This window comes from Empidonax traillii, unplaced genomic scaffold (genome assembly GCF_003031625.1).
Source record: "Empidonax traillii isolate 1590-97213 ecotype Southwest subspecies unplaced genomic scaffold, ASM303162v1 scaffold624:size695616, whole genome shotgun sequence".
NCBI classification, from domain to species: Eukaryota; Metazoa; Chordata; class Aves; order Passeriformes; family Tyrannidae; genus Empidonax; species Empidonax traillii.
The window spans coordinates 164,245-184,203 of record NW_020955817.1 but is presented as its reverse complement, the minus strand read 5'-3'; the positions used below and the strand labels follow the sequence as shown (position 1 = coordinate 184,203).

Sequence of the window (19,959 nt, the reverse complement as noted above, 5' to 3'; positions counted from 1 at the left end):
CCAGGACACCAACACAGACCCTGGAGTGTCACGTGTGATAGGCTGGTCAGAAACGGCAGGAAAAGGCACTTTGAAAATCTCCCAGCTCGGCCAAATCAATTCCAACACGGCAACAAGTCTGAGGTGAGCCGGGAAGGATCACAAGAGCGGATTAAAACGATTCTCTGCGGCCCTGGCGCCTCGGTGCTGGCAAGCAGCAGGATATTTACCCAGCCTATTTTGAGAGAGACGAGCAGGAAGGGAAGGCGATAAGAAAGCAGCAGAGGCGGAGATGTCCCTGTGCCCCAAAGTGCTGTTGTTCCTTCTGCTGCTGCAGCTTCCTCTCAGGACAGCACCATTCAGCTTAAGAACCCACAGCCACTCTGCTCTGTCCGTTTGCCAAACAAACGAGGAGGCAAGGAAGTAACTAAAAGGCCTGGAAGGTTAAAAATCCTACCTTGAGAAGGAACTGGTTGGTCTATGCAGCGCTGAATCAAGAGAGAGCAGAAAACCAGCAAGAAAGCAGGGTAAAAACCCCATCTGATTATGATTAGAGCAGGAAACGGCCCAAAATCTTCACTCTTGCTCTCAAAATTGATGCGACATTTCCAGCAATTAAGCTTTGTGCAGAGTTTGCACTGAGGGCCACAGGCAGATAGCAGATTAGCTGCAAATTCCTGGGATAGCCCAGGTTAACCCTCCTATCGGTGCAGTAGATTTTTCTAATGGCTTTCTGGAGACCTTCCAGACCTTTCCAATCCATATCTAGCCACAAAAACATGCCCCTGCAGGAACTGTGCAAACGAACCCTGGAAAAAACAGGTGACCTTTCCATCCAGCAGAGCCCTACCCTACCCTGTGCTGTTCTCCATCACCTCTGCCACAGCAAACCCCTGAGAGCCCACTGCCCAGCTCTCGTGAGCAAACCAGCCCCTGCACACAGGGCAGGAAATCTCCATGGATACACGAGAGAAAAAAAGGTTTTCTGTTTTAGCAGATCTCTTCAATCCTGAGCACGGCCAGCCTTCAAATTGGACTGCAAACACTGGCGATTTCCGTGGCTTCCCAAAAATACATACCAGCAGCTTCCTGTTACAGAAGGACAAATTCCTGTTTCTAGTACAAATTCTGTCCTTTTATTATCTCCCTTAAAAAAAACGGAGGGGGGAGGAAAAAAAAAATAAGTTGGGGGGGGGAAGAAAAATCCTTTTCCTACTCCAACGCAGTTCCAAGAAACTCCCCCCTTCTCCTCCCCACTAAGATCCCTGATCAGAGCCTTCAAGTGCTGGCAATTTGTGACACAAACCAGTGAGCATTTGAGCTCCCACCTGGCACTGCACTGCTCCCACAGCTCACAGAGCCGCTGTAAATCTACTCCAAATCTCCACTGCCAGTCTCCCTGGCAGGCACATCCTGCCTGGGTAAGCAGGTCCTACCCAAATGCCTCCTACCAAGCAGTGGGAGAGAGCTCGGCAACCTGACGGTTCCCAGGGACGATGGGGGGGATGTTCTCGTCGTGTTCCAGGTTTGTGTCGTGCACCAGAGAGGCTGTGCCTGCTCCCATCTGCTCAGGAAACTGCTGGAAGTTGCTTAACCTGCAGGAATCCCAGGACAGGTGCTCCCACCTAAAAGCAGCTCTGGTTTGAATGAGCTGAGCTCAGTTCTGCAGGCAAAGGGGCTCAACTTGTGGCCACACGTGCAGGGTATGAGTATCTACATGAGAGCTGTGTGTAAGGTTATTAATCCACTTTAAAAATTAATCCCAGTTTTTCCCTTTTCTTCCCGTACTCCTGCCTGGGAAGGGATTAAGCAAGATTGAGTTCAAGTGAGACAACAGTTCATCTATGACGTGTCTGTGTGACGTGGAGTCACACATAACTCCTGCCTCTCTGGATCTAAGTTGCAGAAAGCAAAGCAGAGGAAGACACGATGGAGAAGTGTGGGGTTTTTTTCCCCTGGATGATGAAAAAGTGACTAGAAGATTTACTGGGTAGGATGGGGGTTAGGAAAGCACTGGAGTCACCTGCAGCGTGCTATTGATTTGAAGTGGGATTTACAATATCACCTGCCCCAAAAAGGGCTCATCTTACCCCACAGAGGCTCGGCATCCAACATTAAACACGGATTCTAAGTCAGGATGTCTTGCCACTACTGCAGCACAAGCAAGTGGCATCTACCTCTGTCATTTATCATCTCCAGGCTTCCAGGGAAAGCAGCACCTACTTATTCCTGCCTGAGCACCACTTAACACTTCGGTTTGAAGGTGTAGGGACACACCACTGTAAAAAAAAAAAAAAAATAATAATAATAAGCCACAGTTGCCCCTGAAATAGGGCTCAGCTGGAAAGCTACTGAAACTAACATTGCTAAAATTGGGACTTTCCTTGTTTTTTCAAGCAGCAGGGAACATGTTGGGCTCAGAGTTTAACAAGCAAGAGTCAAGCGGAAAAAATCTCTCCTTTTTAAGAGTTGACCACATTAACTTTCAGCAAGTTTCCGGGAGTCCTGCCAGAGCGCTGGAGTTTTGTATACTACGGAACTGTTAAAAATATTATTGTAAATGTTATTTTCAAAAAGCTTCAGAGGCCAGGGCTGGGGTAGTGTTAAAAACAACAGCAAAGCAAATGAGATTGTTCTAACGGCGAGAATACAAATGTATGTGTGCTGATAGCTCAGTCAGCCTGCAGGCTTGGCAAGGAGGGATTCAAAAGAGAAGGGAGAGTGGTTGGAATATTACAGGTTTTCACTAATCATCCCAACCTCATCCTTATGGTTTTCTACAGGCAACACAGAACATCTGACCTTCTGTTCATAGAACTGCCCTGGAAGGTGGGTCCATATTTCCCAGATACACAAAAGAGCAGCTACATTTTGGTGCCACTTCAGACACATAAGACCCCTCTCTCATGGAATTTTCCAGTCGGGATTTCCAAAGGGTGCACCATAGGGGGACAGTCAAAAAGCAGACATTTAAGACTATACATCTAGGTAGACGTGACCTTTAAGGACTTGTTCTGGTGGTGGACTTGGCAGTGCTGGGTTAATGGTTGGACTTGGTGATCTTAGAGGTCTTTTCCAGATCCTGTGATTGCACTGTTAATTAGCACGCAACTGGTGTGTCTCCACGCCAGGTTTGCAGGTGTATCTCCCAGGAGGGCTCAAAGGACAAACCTCATGAGCCAAGATGAGGAAGAAAAAGCCTTTCCTGAGCATGCACTGATCAGGGTGCTAAGCAAGAAGTGACACACAGAGTCCAGCACAGCTCACTGGAAGAGCCAGCCAGTGCCCTGGGAATTACATCTCATGAAACTAACAAGCAATTCTACAGGAATACCCATCAGCTGAGGCTTCTTCTCTCCATCTTTGTGTGCAACGCATCCAAAACTGCTCAAGGAACTTCTCCACAACATATGTTGCCGTTAGAAGAGATCTATGTTTAAGAGCCATGGTGCAGTTTGCAGGATCCTTCAGTCAGTGGCCCAGCCAGTGCAGCTGTCCTCAACAGCTGCCTCTGGAGAAGAAATCTCCTGAACCAGATTCTTGACTTCAGCACAAAGTGTAGGTAGAATAAGAGCTTTAAAACCTGCCTGACTCCTGCTGTTAACTTCCACTGCAGCCCTCTAAAACAGTCATTGAGATCCTTAATCCTCTCCTTTCCCAAATGACTTTGTAAATTAAATGTTCCAGACAGCAAACTCGAGTAAGACATCATGGAATGGTTTGGGTTGGAAAGGACCTTAAAGCACATCTCTTTCCAACCCCCTGGAATGGGCAGGGACACCTTCCACTAGCCCAGGTTGTTCCAAGCCCCGTCCAACCTGGCCTTGGACACTTCCAGGGATGGGGCAGCCACAGCTTCTCTGGGTAACCTGTGCCAGGGCCTCCCTACCCTCACAGGGAAGAATTTCTTCCTAATATCTAATCTAAATCTCTCCTCCTTCAATTTAAGGCCATTCCTCCTTGTCCTGTCACTCCATGCCCATGTAACAAGCCCACCTCCAGCACTCTTGTAGCCTCTTTAGGTACTGGTATTTTTTTCACTTTGTTTACTTGCTTTACAGTAATATTCCTTTTACCAAAGTCAGTGAAGTAATCAGCAAATTATACTGATATATATAAGATAGCTCTGATTTTCCATACAGATCTCAAACTTCCAGAAACACAGGAAAACAAAGAAGCAAATCAGTGATTAGAAAGGACTGTTCTCTCAGCAAAGGTCAGACAACATTGGATTTATTTTACATATATATATATCTATAGATACATGTAAAAATATAAATATATATAAGAGACAAGTCAAATCAAGCACTGAAGGGACAAACTCTGAAGGATCCTCATCTCCTGCAACTCTGTACATTCATCTCCCCAGATGAAGCTGAACCAGGATTATTCAAGCACACAGCCCTGCCTGTGAGGATGAAGGTCTGTAGCTAGAGGAGGGCACTGCTCTGAATAATTTTCCCTTTTACAGGGCAAAGTCCTGTCCTCAGATAGTTCTCTGTAAACTTATAAATCAGAGGGAAACCTTGATGCCAATGAACATTCCCCTCTAAGTGAGCACAGCAAAGGGGAAGGTGCACTTCTACATATAATATAAAAGCCAATGCAGAAGAATGTTGTAATTTGTTCCTCCTGTGGTATTTCATGGCCTTATTTTTGTCTTTCTCCTAAAATGACCGAGGACTTTGTGGGAGGGAAACTGAAACAAAACAGTGTATTTGCTAAGTGATAATTCAGGCCATTTTCTTTAATGTTCCTGGGGAAAAAACCCAAACCAAAACAAAACAAAAACCCCAAAACAAAACAAACAAACAAACAAAACCCAAAACACAAACCACGAAGAAGAAGGAGCAGAAACCAAAAAGGAGGAATAGATATTAAAACCTTCAGATGCAATAAGTCCTCAGCAAATTATTTGTCTCAGAGTAAAATCTTCCCTGGGAGAAGCAATTGGGAGAAAAGGATCTATGCAGCACAGATCTGGCATCAGAAATGAAGAGACTCCATGAACAAAGCTTTACACCAAAGGGCTGCAAAGCCAACGCTGTGCAGCAGAGAACCTGGCCTGAGAGCCACGATCTGCAACAGGGACTGGGATGCCCAGTTCTCCTGAGGATAATGGCAGGGGAAAACCAACACTGTGTCTGTAGTTTTAACCTCTAAGTATCAGACGCACTGCAAACTCTACGGCTGATCCAGCACGCTCTAACAGGAATTTTAACACTAAGTGACCAAGCTTTGGAGCGGGAAGGAGGGAGGTCCATCCCATGCCCGGGGTGGGCAGCCTGGCATCGGGACAGAATCAGGGCTTTGAAGCCACTGTGCCATCTTCCACACTCGCCCCACCTTCTCGCTGACCCACTTTCTCTCCCTTGCAACATCCCGCTGACAGCACACAGGGCAGCACACCTGCTCCTCCTGTGAGTACCCACCAGCCCCTGTGCAGCAGCACCTCCTCCCTCAGCTGGCTGGGATCGATAGTCCCTCTCACAGCCCTCCCCTTGCACAGCATCCTCTCTAACGAGGCGCAGCCTCACCCCCGCCGCCTGCCTAGATTTGACTGATCACAAACGAGACCTTCCAATCGACTGTGAAGCCAAGGGCTGAGGGCTAATTGACCACTTTCTGCTCTCTCAGCAGCTACCTGGTTATTTTGCTGCCTTCCTCGTGGGCAAGAAGCACAGCCTCCAGAGCACACGTGGAGAGCAGGACTGGAGTATCAGCCCCCCAAGAGCCACGGCAGAATTTGACAGGTCCTTTCCTTGCTCATGCAACTCTGGACTGAGATGGGACCAGAGGGAGAAAGCAGAGCACTAAGCACTCAGTGGCAAGAGGAGATTAAAAGACATGCTGTGGTTTTGGGCAGAAGGACCACGTTTCTGCACAGCTCCAGGACTCTGCTGTCTCCGTGCTGTCAGTGGGCTGGTGATGGGGTTATGAAACAAACATGTGGGGCAGCTTTCACAGAGGCTTTGTTCTCTTTGTCCTCTTGACTTGTAGTATCACATGAACTCAAGTACACTTGCCCTCACGATAAAAAATGAGCCACTGACAGCGCAGGAACCAGACTGGGCAGCACAGGGCCACACACTCACCCAGGTCTGGAGAGCTCTGCCCTGAGCTCAAAGTGCCAAGGGCCTGCCAGGTCTGCCCTGCCCCTCCTGCCAGCCTTTCCCCATCCAATCTTCACACAGCTGTGGTTCTGCAGAGCCCATGCACGGCCTGTTGCTTGCTCCAATGCACTTCTTCTGGAGCAGGGACATGGAGTTGCCCAAGCTGTGCCACCCACAGCCATCACCTAACAGTGACCTGCTCCCATGGTGCAAGAGAGCAGGTCACAGCTGCTGCACTGACTCTGCTTCATCCTCCAAGCCTGGTGGAGGGAAGAAAAGATGATGACACTGAGGAAAAGGCAGATCTTGCCCCTAAACCCCGCTGAGGGCATTGCAGAACTTGAGACTGAAAGCATGACAGCTCACCAAGGCAAAGAGCAGTCTGCAAGGGAGGCAGCGTGGTGAGTAATTTCCTCTCCTATGGTGTCCAGCCTGGTGTGGTGCAATGGAAAGCCACAGACAGCAGAAAGCTGTGGGCCTTTTGTCCATGTTGGAGAAAGTCTGAACTGGAAACTTTCAGAAGAGAGAAGCCCATCACCCTTGAGGCTGTGGACCCAACCCTGCACCATCAAGGCAGCAGCACAACACCTCTGAACTGGCAGAGCAGCTGCTCAGCTGCTCCAAAATCAGGTCACTTATTAGGCACAGTGGGGAAACAGTCAACTGGGTTGAGGAGAAAGCTCTGGAGAAATACAGTTCAACTCAATATTGATTCCCACGGCTCCGTTACAGACAGACAGAATTAATTTCCAGGATGGAAAGAAACATATGCCTGCATATCAAAACAAAATACAGAAGCCTTTCCAGTTCCCCGGCTGCATTTCAATGGAAACCAGAAGGCTGTCACGACGGAAAGATTTCAGTTTTCTAATTAATCCTCCCCGCTGAGAGTTTAATGCCGCTAATTGATGAGGAGAGGCGGCGTCCAGACAGCACTTGCAATTCCTTTTTACATCTTTAGACCAAATTTTCTCTAAATTAAATAATAATAAGGCGGATTTGCTCCCTGCATGCACTGTGCTCCAGCTCCCTCCTCCCTAGAAGATGTCTGGTTGAGGGGAGGGAGGCGAAGCCCATGTCAGAGCTCTTTACAAGTGCTGGAAGTTTTCCTGGAAAACATCATCTGTGATACTGTCACTTCCACAGAAGATGCCAAGAGAAAGACCATTGGTGCCAGGGACACTGTCTGTACTGTGAAACACCCAGCCCCTACCCTCCATGAATCTGGGAAAGAGCTTCTCCCAGTTCAACAGAGCCATCACTCAGCCAAGAGATGTCCCATAACACCTCCAGAAAACCACACAAAATGTACTGCAGTGTCAGGAAATGGATCATCAGGCCCCACAGCAGAGCCCCAGGGGGCCCAACAAGGTGCCAGCACCGGCAAGAAGGTTTTGCTGGTGCAGAGGAGGCTTGGTTGCTCACCAGCACTACAGAATGGTTCTGGTCTTTCATCCTAAATATTGATCTCACACGACCAGGAGACACCTTTGGAGACAGCGAAGTGATCCTAAGTGCAAAAGCCAACACAGACTCAATATGAGAAGGCAGTTCACCACATTCCTGGATGGGAAATTTCTGTTCCCATCCCCTACCTGTGTCGAGCACATGCTCTAGTTCTTCCCTGAATTAGTTAAGGACAGAATTTGTTCCTTTATACTCAACATTCAGCCATTTCAACCCAGGAGGTGATAAATGCTCTGAGCCACAAACCAAGCCGGGAAATGCAAAATAAAAAAAAAAAAACAATCCATGTGCACGAGAGGCTGGGCTGTGGTTACCAAGCAGCGATAAACGAAGCAATGTTGATGGTCCCCAAGCTCTGGCCTCAAACTCCAGCCCTGCTGTGTTTGTCATGGCAATAGCATTTCCACCTGCACCTTTCTGACACGTCCTCTGGGAGTCTTCACGCACCACTGTCATAGATCATGGCCAAGGGAGCCCGGGCCAGCTGTGCAGATGTGCAGCTGGCTGACCTCTCCTTACCAAAAAGGCTTCTATTATTTTTTTTCCCCCCCTATTATTAGTTTTCAAGCCACCTACTCCATCATAAATATAAAGTAAAATTAGCCTATTCCTAGAACGCTAAAAAAAGACAGAGCTGATGCCTGCACAAACCGGATCCCAGCAAGTCAACGGGAACGCTCCAAGCACGCCAGGAATGTCGAGTCCAGAGCTTTAGGACCCTTCCCTGCAAAATCCCACTGCTGCAAGCAACCTGGGCATGTGCAGGTGGGGTCAGGGGCGTGCAGAGTCCCTCACCCGCACAACCTGCCTGCTGCTCCTCCACGGAACCTCGAGCAAACCACTCCTGTCTGCCCAACAGCCTATTAATAAATGTACACCAGGGAGAAGAGCAGGGAGGTGGACCAGATGATCTAATAGGACCTTTTCCATCTCTCAGCTTTTATGCTTAGTCACAGGACAAATATCTCCCACGTTGTGAAGGGACACGCTGGCTTTGCTTGCCTGGTGGTTGTGATGGGAGAGTGTTGCCCTCTGAAGATGTTTCCTCTTCCAGCCTTTCACAGAATGGTTGGAGTTGAAAGGCACCTCGGGAGACCTTCCAGTCCAATCCCCCTGCTAAAGGAGGTTCACCTAGAGCAGGTTGCACAGGGTCATGTCCAGGCAAGTTTTGGATAACTCCAGAGAGAGCTAACAGGACTTACCCAAGCAGAGTTAAGCAAGAGGACTTACATTTGCCTGGTTTTCGGCCTCAGGGAGCTCCAAGGCACCCAAGCAAGTCCCCTAATTCCTGTCCCAGCAGCCCCAGGCAGTGCAGGAACCCCATTTCTGTTTATCAGAGTACTTGTGCTTCTCTGAGCACTCAAGCCTGACCCTGTCCAGGGTGGAAAGGCACTCCATTTACTTTTGCAGGAAGCAGGTTGGCAAGAGAACAGACAGCAAACATCCCCTCCATCAACCTTCTAAGTCAAGCCTCCTGTGGCAAGCTGTCAGAAAACAGCTCAAAAAAACCCAACCATCCCAGAAGAGGAAATACAATGAACCAAAGGATCTGGGGAGAATAGACTCCGGTGCAGCTTAGGTATTTAGGTTTACATGGCAATTTGCATTGACATTGATTCATGCCATAGCAGCAGCAAGGCCCTCCCCTGGTTTTAAAGTGCCCAAGAACTGCAAGGCTCCCACAAGAGACCACCCCCACACATAACCTAAAGAGCACCTGAAAGCCCCAAGACCACGGGTCTGCAAACTTCACCAAGGAAAAAATACTTTACCACACAAATCATAAAAAAGACCCCACAGTATGAAAAACGAACAAACAAACAAACAAACAAAAAAACAAAAACCAAACAAAAGCCAAGCAATCTAAATATCTCTTGCATCAAAGGGTGGGAAAAGCAATGCTGAAAAGGGAGTTGGGAGTAGAAGATTTTCCTTCATTTTCTAGTTCAACTGCTGGACAACAGGATCTCCCTGAGCACTGCCAATTCCCACAGGCTTCAGTGTTTCTCATAAGAACCTGGTTCCTGGAGTCACGTGATTACATCAGAATCCACACTTCCCTTCTTGTTTTTCTTAAAAAGAACTACTTGTAGATGTCAAAGGTTGAAGAAATGCAAGTATACAGCCTGAAATGCTCAAACCAGAAGAAACATCTATCTTAAAAGAAATAACTCACTATTTTTGGAGGAAAGAATGTGATCTAGGATTCTTTTTGCCTGATACTATACACTGGAAACCTTAGATTTGACAGGGAATCACTTGATTTTGGGGGCTGGAGGGCTGTTTCAGCATCTCCATCTGTAAATTACAGATGAGAAAATACAGCTGTCATAGCAACACCTGCCTAAAAATTAGGCAGCCCCTTTGTTGGCCTCCTCAGTCAAAGAGCATTATGCACTGGGGGACAATATCAAGGCACAGCATTTTAAAAAAAAAAATAGAGCAGAACAGCTTTCCAAATTTTGCCTACACTTTTTTCACCTAACATGCAGCAGGGTAAAGCCACAGAAGTCAGCTGTGCCAGCTCATCTGCTGGCACCCTCTGCTCACCAAAACCATCAGATCTGCAGTTGCTGGTGGATCTTGCCCAGCAGAAACAGCTTATGGTAAAAATTAGTCTACAAATAAGGACTTGAGCTTCTGAAGAGGCCTGTGTTGGGTCTCACAGAGCTCATCCCGTGCTGCTGCTGAGCTCTGGGGCACCACGTAGTGATACCACAGCACTACAGGCAGCTGCCTGTAGCTACCCACCACTTAGAGGAATAATAAACTTTGGCCCCATGTTCAAATACTCACAAGCACCACAAAGAGGAGAAGAGTTCAGGTCACATTAATTTCCCACGTTTGCATGGAACAAAACTATTGAGATCTACAAGGCTCGGATCTAGGGTGTGCCGTGCTCTGCACTGAATACACTACATCCAGGGAAAAAAGAGGGTAAACACTACACTTCTGATTAAAGCAGAGGTCTTTGCCTGTTCTGCCCGAAGATAACTAAGAAAGATGCAGAGGAATTCAGAGGAGGAGAAGAACATGAAGGGCTCGAGAAGCTTCGGTGCACACAGCAGCTGCTGGCACAGGGTGCTTGCACAGGCAGCAGCCCCAGAGCCAAGCCCAGAGGGCAGCATCCATCACCCTTGACTGGGGCTCAGTTTTGCCATTCCTCAAGCTGCAAGGGTTTGCTTTTCATCAGCGTTCCCTCAGAGACAGCAGCAAGTCCCTGCTCCCTCTCGCAGGGCGCGCGTGGGGGCAGAGAGAGGAAACCTCGCTGCTCCCGCTGGCAAACGTCTCTGGGTTTCTGCATTATCTCATCTCCGAGATTACGAGGAAGTGAGCACAAACCTGTTCAGTCACATTGTTCCCGCTCACCCCTGGCCGGGGGCCGGGCCATTACGCTGCTGTGTTCCTGCTGTTCCCAGCACGGATCTGCTGCTCCTCTGCAGCCCTCGGGCAGCTCCAGCCCCTTCCCGCAGCACACGGGACACGCTCCTGCCTGCCCTGGCTGCAGAAACCACTGCCAAGCACCAGCAGAGATCATGCACAGCATTGCAGGTCGGTCCACAGCTATCACGCTCCTGACCTCAGCTACCACTGCTGCACACAGTGTGTGACACACCTACCCCTCGCTCCTCCTGCCACCTGCAAGGGATGGGCACACCAAACCCACCGCTCCACAAACCTCCCGACCCAAACAACTCCCCCTTCTGCCTACCCAGGTTTTCCCCTCCCTTCTCTCTGTCTGCTCTCGGGTGCCTGCAAAGTATGGCTGGGCTTGGGGAAAACACCACAGGGGCTGCTGCAACCTGGCTGCAGAGGTGGCAAAACACCTGAGGACCTCCTGCCCTCTCAAGCTGTCACAGGTGCTCTGATTCTGCTCTGGTTAATGCTAATCTTGCTGCACTTGACTCTCAGGGGATGTGAGTGCTGCTGCCTTTGGACTGCACAGGAAAAAAAAAAAAAACAAAAAAACAAACAGAAACTGAATCAAGGGCCTACAAATAAATAAATAAATAATTTTTTAAAAAATAAATAGATCAGATTAACCAAACACTAAAACACCTCTTGCTACGACTCTGCCTTGATGCACCACTGAAGAATCAGAGTCCCCTTTTTGAGCAAACGCGATCAACAACAACAACAACAACAAAAGATGCAATTACGGTTTTGTTTGCACAATTTTATCTGCACCTCCATTCCCCCAAAAGGATTTGCTTTAAAAGAAAAATACCACCCATGATGTTTCCATCCTTGCTTATTTCAGAGCAGAAAACACAGCTCTGTAATGTTATTAGTACCTTCCCCTTCTTGCAGCAAACCACGACTAAATGAGACATGCTACGAAAACTAAGCAGACATGGAAGTTACAGGTCCTTTTTCTTCACCCCCCTTTTCAAATGAAGTAAGTATTTTCTTAGCCCAGTTCTAAAAACCAGATCACACATACAAAGAAACGAGTTTGGAAATCCCCCTCCCTCTACCCCCACTGCTATTTGCTAAGGAAACCAGATGCCCAAACCCAGCCAAAAAATGATCTCAGCCATTCTTAAGAGAGCCTACAGTGCATTTTCATGAGTCATGGAAAGCAACAACTCGTTGCTTTGGTAATGCAAGGTAAGCAACTGGTCACCCATCCCCAACCAGACTTGCAGAAGTAAGTCAAAGAGCAGACCGTGTCTTGACAGATTACGTCAGAGACAGCCCCAAAATAGAGCCCCATGGCAGGAGGTTTTGTAGGAAATGCCACAAAGCGTGTCCCGTGAAAGCATTCAGCAGCCAGGATCCCCCATGGTCCTGATGCAGGGGTGTTATCAGTGCTCCACCTCCCAGCCCGTGCTCTCGGAGCAGGCAGAGATGCTACAGGCAGCAAATGGAGAGGGAAGTGACCGAAAATGGCAGGAATTAGCAAGGAAGCAAGTGCCTTACCCATGCTTTTTCCACAGGCCACGGCAGATAGGACACCTTCTGCCCACCAGCCCCAAAAACAACACTGAGGCAAGAACTGCAGGATGGTTCATCTACCAGGCCCTTTCCAAGCATTCCAGGAAACACATGGGACCTGAAGCACATATGCACACAACAGGTGCATGACAGATGCACCTAAGCTTTCAAAAGGCCCTGACCAAACTGCTTGCTTTGTAAAGGCATGTATTATATAGATCATTTCCCTACCATCTTCTTTGGGTGAAGGAGAGTCCTGCAATGGCACCACTCAAAGCCCCTGGTGACGCTCCTGAACACGGCCATGAAGATGGTCATGTTCTGTGATGCTGCCTGGACCCCTTCAACCACATCTGTCCAGGGCTTTGGAAATCCAGCCCAAGACAGGTCAGGGAGGTGGGAGGTTCCCCATGCAGCAAGGGGAGATCCTTTCCGACACATCCCATGTTCTTCCACTGATACCTCTCACCATCATCACCTCCTGGTGACTTCCAACAGCAAAACATGTTCACTGCTGCCTGAGAAGCTCCAGCAGGGGTGAGAGGCAACACATGAGAGACAAATCAGCTTCCCAAGTAATGATGAACCAGGCACTGGAAGTCTTGCTCCACCTCATCCATTTTCAGTGTGCCAGACCACCTGCCTGGGACACCCCAACTGTCTTCCTGAAAGGGAAGTTCTCCAGCACAGGATTTCCTGGACAAAGACCAAGACTGGAACCAGCTCATCCCCAGCTTCATCTGTCTTCATCCAGAGATGAAGGCAGGTACAATCTTCAGCACCTTTTCTGCTGGGTCCAAAAGCCAGCTGTGAAAACACACCCCTTAGAGCCCCATCCCAACACCGACCGGGCACACACGAGATGTTAGTCACTCCTGTGATGCTGTAGGTGAATTTGAGAAGTACTGCAACGGCTAAACAAACATTTTCTCTGTTTTTCTTGAGTCATCAGCCAGGTAACACAGTGACACACATCGTGCACATCTTTAACGTCACAGCACCTTGGGAAGAGTGCCACGGAGAGCCTCAGCAAGCACTCCCAACCCAAACAACAATAGGTAGGAATGGGCATGGTTCCCCAAATCCTCAATTTGAGCCAAGCAAGGTGATGCTCAGCCAGTCCTCAGACACAGACAGGTATCAAGAACACCAGAAGTACACCTTTCCCTAACCTTTTCTCTCTGGCACAGCACAGCACGGCTCAGGAACAGCTCAACAACACTCAGAGCCGGACCTTGACCCTTTCAATAAAACCAGTGATGCAATAAGCTAAGCACAGCTCAACAGCTTCTGTTTATCTCTTTTACTTGCTACCAGCACCATCCAAAGAGAAATAACTGAGATATCTTGCATATTTCTCTAATGATTCTTGCTCCTCAGCACCAACACTGGGGGGACTAAGACCAAGGACCAGCAAACGCATTCCACTGGTTTATTAACCCTGGTCTCCCAAAAGCTACTCTCCAAGAAGGAAGCCAGCAGAAGGATTGCAGCACAGGGGTCGGTTTTGTGCAGAAAGGCAAACAGAAGGCATCAAGGCTGCAGTGTGAGCATCTTACATAAGCAAGAAAAGTTTTCCAGGAGCTTGGCCCAGCCCAGTATCTTTACTGAAGGATGCTTCACCCAGCAGAACAAGCCCTCCTCCAATAGCTCCACACTACATCAGTGCATTGATCAGTCTCAACAGGAGGAAGCCCAAAGCTCTGATCTCTGATTTTCAGGTACAGGATATTCATCATTTACATACTCAAACCACTCTGCCCCACAGTCCAGTCCACAGACCTCCCTCCAGCCACTCACTCCCCCAGGGACTTCCGAGTTATCACTCTGCTGGAGATAAGACTATTATCAGCCCCTATCAGCATCACCCAGCTACAGATAACACTGTTATCAGATGCCCCTGCAGTGACACTGCACTGACCCTGCATACAAAAAAAGGGACAGTTCCCTTCAGGACACTCCCCAGGTGAGATGAAAAGATGAGAGGCTAAAAGGAAGAGGGTATTTAAAAGAGGGTTTCTTTTCATGCACACTCACCTTTCCTTCAGTTCACCTTCACCACCTGTGACAACAGCCCTCACCTTACACTTTCCCCCCAAGCCGTTTAACCTGAACAAACCTTCTTTATCAAAGCTCTGCCTCTCGTAGGGGATGTCTCAGCCCTTAAATCTGTATCAGAGGCAAGATATCCCTGTTAGCAAGCACTGGTGAGAGCCAGACATGCCCATTAATTATCCTGTATCCACTACCCTTCAGGCAGGGTCCTCATGCCTGGGGATAGAGCATCCCTGTTGCACCTTGCAGAGCAAAAGGTGCAGACAGTCCACTGGGAAGAGATTATGCATCTGCTAAATTCTTTCAGGCTCTTATTTATGGAGGGCACTGCACTATTTCCAGTTCACAACTAGGCTGTGACAATCTGACTTCTGCTCAACGACAAAAAACCTAAAGAGGTTGCAGCTCGTAAACCCCTGAGTGATCCAAGTAACCCACCACCCTCGTCATGATGGACTTCCATGTACATTCAGAGAATAGTTCAATTGAAAGGGATCTACAACAATCATCTAGTCCAGCTGCCTGACCAAGACCACAGGACTGAAGGGCAAGGACCATGTCAAAAAACCCCAGACTCCAACAGATACACCAAAGCAGCAGCAGCATCTTCCTCAGAACCTCTGCACCGAAAGCAGCAGAACTTGTAGCACAACACACAGGGTTCACTTTCACACACAGTGTTTGGCCTAACCACTGTTACATGCAAAGTTTTCAGTATTCCCTTGGGGATCTGGGGGCATTGGGAAGCTGCTGTGCAAGAAATACTTGCACATGGACAAGAAACACTTGCACATGGACAAGACAAACACGACCACTCCAGGACAGTCCTGGCAGCACAGGAGCACTCGAAAGCATTGCAGGGGCCACATGGACCTTTCAGTACTGATGGATTTGAGACATTCCTACATCCCTTGCAAAGGCTTCTTATCTCACAAATTATTTTCCCAAAGCAATTGTACAAAGTCTTTTCTCCCTGTGAATCACCCAGCTATCAAATCAGATGACTTTTTGTTACTTCAGCACACAAGCTGCTGCTCACAGTAGGTTTGCAGGGCGCCTCTGATCCACCCACCGAGGGCTACTTTTTCAAGCAATTTGGTGTTTAATCACTACCTGAACACTTGAGCCTCCCTCTCACCCCCACCAAGGACCTGGCCCCCACACATGTTGTTTACACAGTGGCCCACGCAGTAGCTTGGCCAGCTCCTTCCAGGATCTGTCCCGGGCTGCTGGGCACGGCACACGCTGCCAACAGGACTTTGTCCCATGGAGCTTCCACGGCGAGCCAGGGTTTGGCTCAGCTCCACCCTGGTTCATAGCTGTTACAGCTTGTTCTCCCTGAGCTGCCCCAAATCATCTTGGGAGAGTGGGGAGTATAACATCAGCGAGGATTTCACAGAAAGGACAATTAGTTCTGAATAAAATGGTGGCCAGCCTGGGTTTTAACTCAGGAGAGCAGGACAGGCTCCAGTCCATCACAGATTCTCATTAAATTCTGAGCCCCTTGCTTTCCACTAATATTTGTATTAGGATCTTCCAGGATAGCAAAAAAGCGTTTGGGAAACGCGCTTGGGAGCAGAACCCTCTTTTTCAGAGGGTGCAGAAATATCTTCCACCTTTGATTTCTAAAAGCCTCAGAAAGTCCAGGTCAAACTCTCTGGGTTCCCTTCACAGACGTCCCAGGTGCCCTGGGAACAGAAGCTGGCCCTGAGAGCAGACACAGCAATGACGTTCAACAGTGTCCCCACCCCGGTCACTGAGATGGGGACACCAGGCAAAGAGCTGCAAGGGTCCCCACCTGCATCTTCCACCCTCCTGGGCTTCCCTGTGGCTCCAGGGAAAGCTCCTGGAGCAACAGGCCAAGCATTGAAACAAAGCAGGGAGCCACACACTCCCAGCATGCAGCCCCAAAACTCTTCTCTAGCCCCACTACAGCGCTCTTCTCTTGCTCTTAGAGCCCGTGCTCTTCTGCCAGTTATAGCTCCCAAGAGGCTTTGAAGAGGAAGACATCAATTCTTAAGGGAGATCTTTGCTTTTCATTTCTTGAGTTAATTAACTGGGACGGACTAATTGAATCTTAGAATCGTTAAGGCTGGAAAAGATCATCACGTCCAACCATTAACTCAGCACTGCCAAGTCCACCACTAAACCATGTCTCCCATCTACATGTTTTTTGAACACTTCCAGGGATGGTGATCTTCCCTGGGCAGCCTGTTCCAATGCCTGACCACCCGTTGAGTTGGATACCAGCGGCATTTTAGTGACTAACGGGAAGATTACTTGGCCAGACCAGATCAGGACTGCAGGGATAGACAGAAAACAAACAAAAATGCCCACATATCCACTCTCATGCATGCTCACACACACTTCCACAGACAGAAAACCACTTGTCTTGTCCATCTGATGCTCACCCCAGCACTAACCACATCAGATGAAGGCTCATGCCATGTGGGATATGGGGCAAGCCCACAGAGACAGCGTGTTTCAGGCACAACTGAGATGACATTCACCACCTCTGCATCTCACACTTCACTCAGCAAAGGCAGAAAAGGTGCCAGAAAGAAATGCTGAAGTGACCTGGCCTGCATGGCTGCAGGTGGGGATGGGGAAACTGCTCCCCGAAGGGACTCACCGAAACCACCTGGTCACCCATTTCCCCTCGTGGAGCTTAAACAGGAAAATAAATAAAGTCTGGGGATTGAAGGTGAACCTGCCAGGCTCAGGATGAGTGGACCATTTACAGCCCACGTTTTCTAAAAAGCATCTGATGATATAAAAAAAAAAAAAAAAAAGAAAAAGAAAAAAAGTTGAATTCCATATTCCACCTCTCGCGGCTCCCCACTGCATTTTCCATCTCCCCGGTGCACAGCTGACGTTCTGCACATTTCTGTGCACGCTGTGTGCTTGGCCTGTGCCCTGAGCAGGGAAGGGAGTGGAAGTGACTGAGCCCAGCAGCCTCCTGCTACCGTCAGGCATCAGGGAGCACCAGTCCCATCACCTGCAGCTCCTCGCTGGGCAAGCTGGGCTCGGCCATCTCCTGTGAAAGGCTGGTGCACGGGAGATGTGTCCCTTTCCTGTGCTGGGTCTCAGGATCTTAAGAGTCCAGAGGTTTGTAGAGAGAGAAAACGCCTTTCCTTGAGCCAGATGAACTGCACAGGCTGAACTGGAGCTGAATATCTCGGTTTTTTCCTCTCTTCTTGCAGACGATGCCCTCGATCAGGAGAGCCAAGGTGCGCTCAGGGCAATCGCTCCCTGCTGTCTTCTACGTGTGGACAGGCTTGTACAGTCCAGAGCCAGCCTGTGCTCCCCGAGCAGTCTAATAAAAGATATCCCTTCTAACAGCAAACCCTGACTCACTTCCCTCCAGCCTCGACCAGCAGGTCTCCGACGGCAGGGCCAGATCCACCAGAACAGAAGATGCTGCCAGCTCTCACACCCGTTCCCACGTCCATCTGGGGAGAGCAGGGCTGGAAGCACATCCCTTTCCATGCTGCAGCAACGCACTCCATCCCACGGCTCCGCCAGGGAGCCAGACACACCGTGTGATCCTCGCCGGCATCTTCCCAGTGGGAACGTTCTGAAAGCATCAAGTCCAAGCTGCGGGCTGAAATCCCAAAGCATCATAAAGCAACAGGAACGTTTCAGGAGGGATGGAGCCGCTCCTCTGGCTGCTACAGTCGCTGGCTCTTCACGTCGGAGTCGCTTCGTCTGGATGAAAATCCAGACCACATCTCTCTGCATGAGCACACTTCCCTCACAGGCTCTAGCAGCCCCCAAAAAAAGAAATGCATCACCCATCAGCACACGTTGACAGGGCAGAGTTGTGGGTTCCTGATGGAGATTAAGGACCCATGGAAAAAACTGCGGCACCGAAACGCGTTCACAGAAGGGAGGTATAAAAGATCCTTTAAGTCCACATCCCACCAGGCTGGCAGCCCATCCAGCCTCACGTCCTGCCTCCAACAGAGGAGCTTTTACAAGCTGCAAAACCTTCCCAGGGCAAAGGCTGTGCCCAGCCATGGAGGTCTGCTCTGATCTGCAGGAGCCCTGGGAAACCTTGAACCCCCACTCATAACTGATGTCAAATGAGGGGTTCTGCAAACTGGACCACCTCACACAGGTATCACAAGGCACAGGTAGTCACAGGCAAGTCCCCAAATGCAACTGATCTCATGCATGCCTGAGGAACTCCTTCCAAGAGCTGCACTCTGCACATAAATCCTGCATGGAGCTACATCAAACTGCACGTACCAGACTGGAAATGAATCCATAAGGTGGCACAGAAAGAAATTCCCCCCAGCCACTCACTCTCACCAAATAAGTGAAAGAGCTTGACCCTGGAAATCCCTGGGATCACTTAAATCCTGCACAAATCCCAAGCCTCCAAATCCCAAGTGAGCCCTGTGTTTTTGGTCCACACACCATTAACACATGCAAGACTCTGCACCGAACCAGGAGCAGGTCTGCTTCCAAAAACCACTGGATTGCAAGGCAGGAATTAAGGAGGAGGATAAAAAACAGCAGCCGAGGGGGAAGCCGCTCTCCAAACTGAGCAAATCCTCCCGGAGCATCCTCCTGACTCGCGGTACAGCTCCCCACGACAGCCGCTGGCTGAGTCCAGGTGGAAATCCAGCCTTCCAGCTCCGCTGGCCACTCGCCCCAAGCGGGGCTTCCCTCGCCCGTGGGAGTCCGTGCCCGCCGCAGAGCCTTCCTCCCCACGCTCATCCCATCCTCACCGCTCCGGACACACGGTGCAGGGACAGCTTTGCTGGACAGTGAGGGCTCTCTGGGTACCCCCGCACCTCCCTGGTGTGGTCGAGACGCTTCCCAAGGAAGCGAGACCCAAGTGACCACCGCTCCATAGGTGAATGCATCCCGGGAACGGGTCTAATCCCGGCGCTCGCTGTCGGCAGCTGCAGCTGGGACAGGCTTCCAGGAAACAACCTGGGAAAACCAATGACCCGAGCGCACCAGCACAAGGCAGGGGTATGCGGGGAGCTCCGGGGAAGGTCAATCCCTTAATCCTTCCATCCGCACCCACGGACACGGCTCCCGGCTCCCTCCTCTTGGAGAACCACTCCATCCCCTGCGAGCCCCAAACCCAGCCGGAGAGACAACCCTCCGCTTGCAAGACAAGAAAGGAAGGACGAAAAAAAAGCCACGGAAGCCAGACCCGGCTGCTGCAAAAACTCTCGGCCACCGCTGCAGACAGCATAAAATAATTAAAACCCGAAACTATTCGGGCGGGCGGGCGCAGGGACCCGGCGGGAAGAAGGGGGCTGCGGGCGGACTCACCGGTGCGGCGGCGGCGGGGTCACTGAGCCATGCCCGCACACCCGGGGCTTGTCACCGCCGTGGGTCCCGGCGCCTGGCTCGGCTGGGAACAGCTCAGCTGGGCTCGGCTCCG

At 49.7% G+C, this 19,959-nt stretch overlaps 1 protein-coding gene across 2 annotated transcripts in view; it reads right to left on the bottom strand.

Annotated features, from left to right (window-relative positions):
• LOC114065134 (mitogen-activated protein kinase kinase kinase 3-like) overlaps nt 1-19,959 on the bottom strand; it is a 76,123-nt gene extending 56,164 nt beyond the window's left edge. For both annotated transcript variants that reach the window (XM_027898795.1, XM_027898798.1), the window contains exon 1: nt 19,848-19,959. The gene's annotated coding sequence lies outside the window, so the exon portion shown is untranslated. The remainder of the gene's footprint in view (nt 1-19,847) is intronic.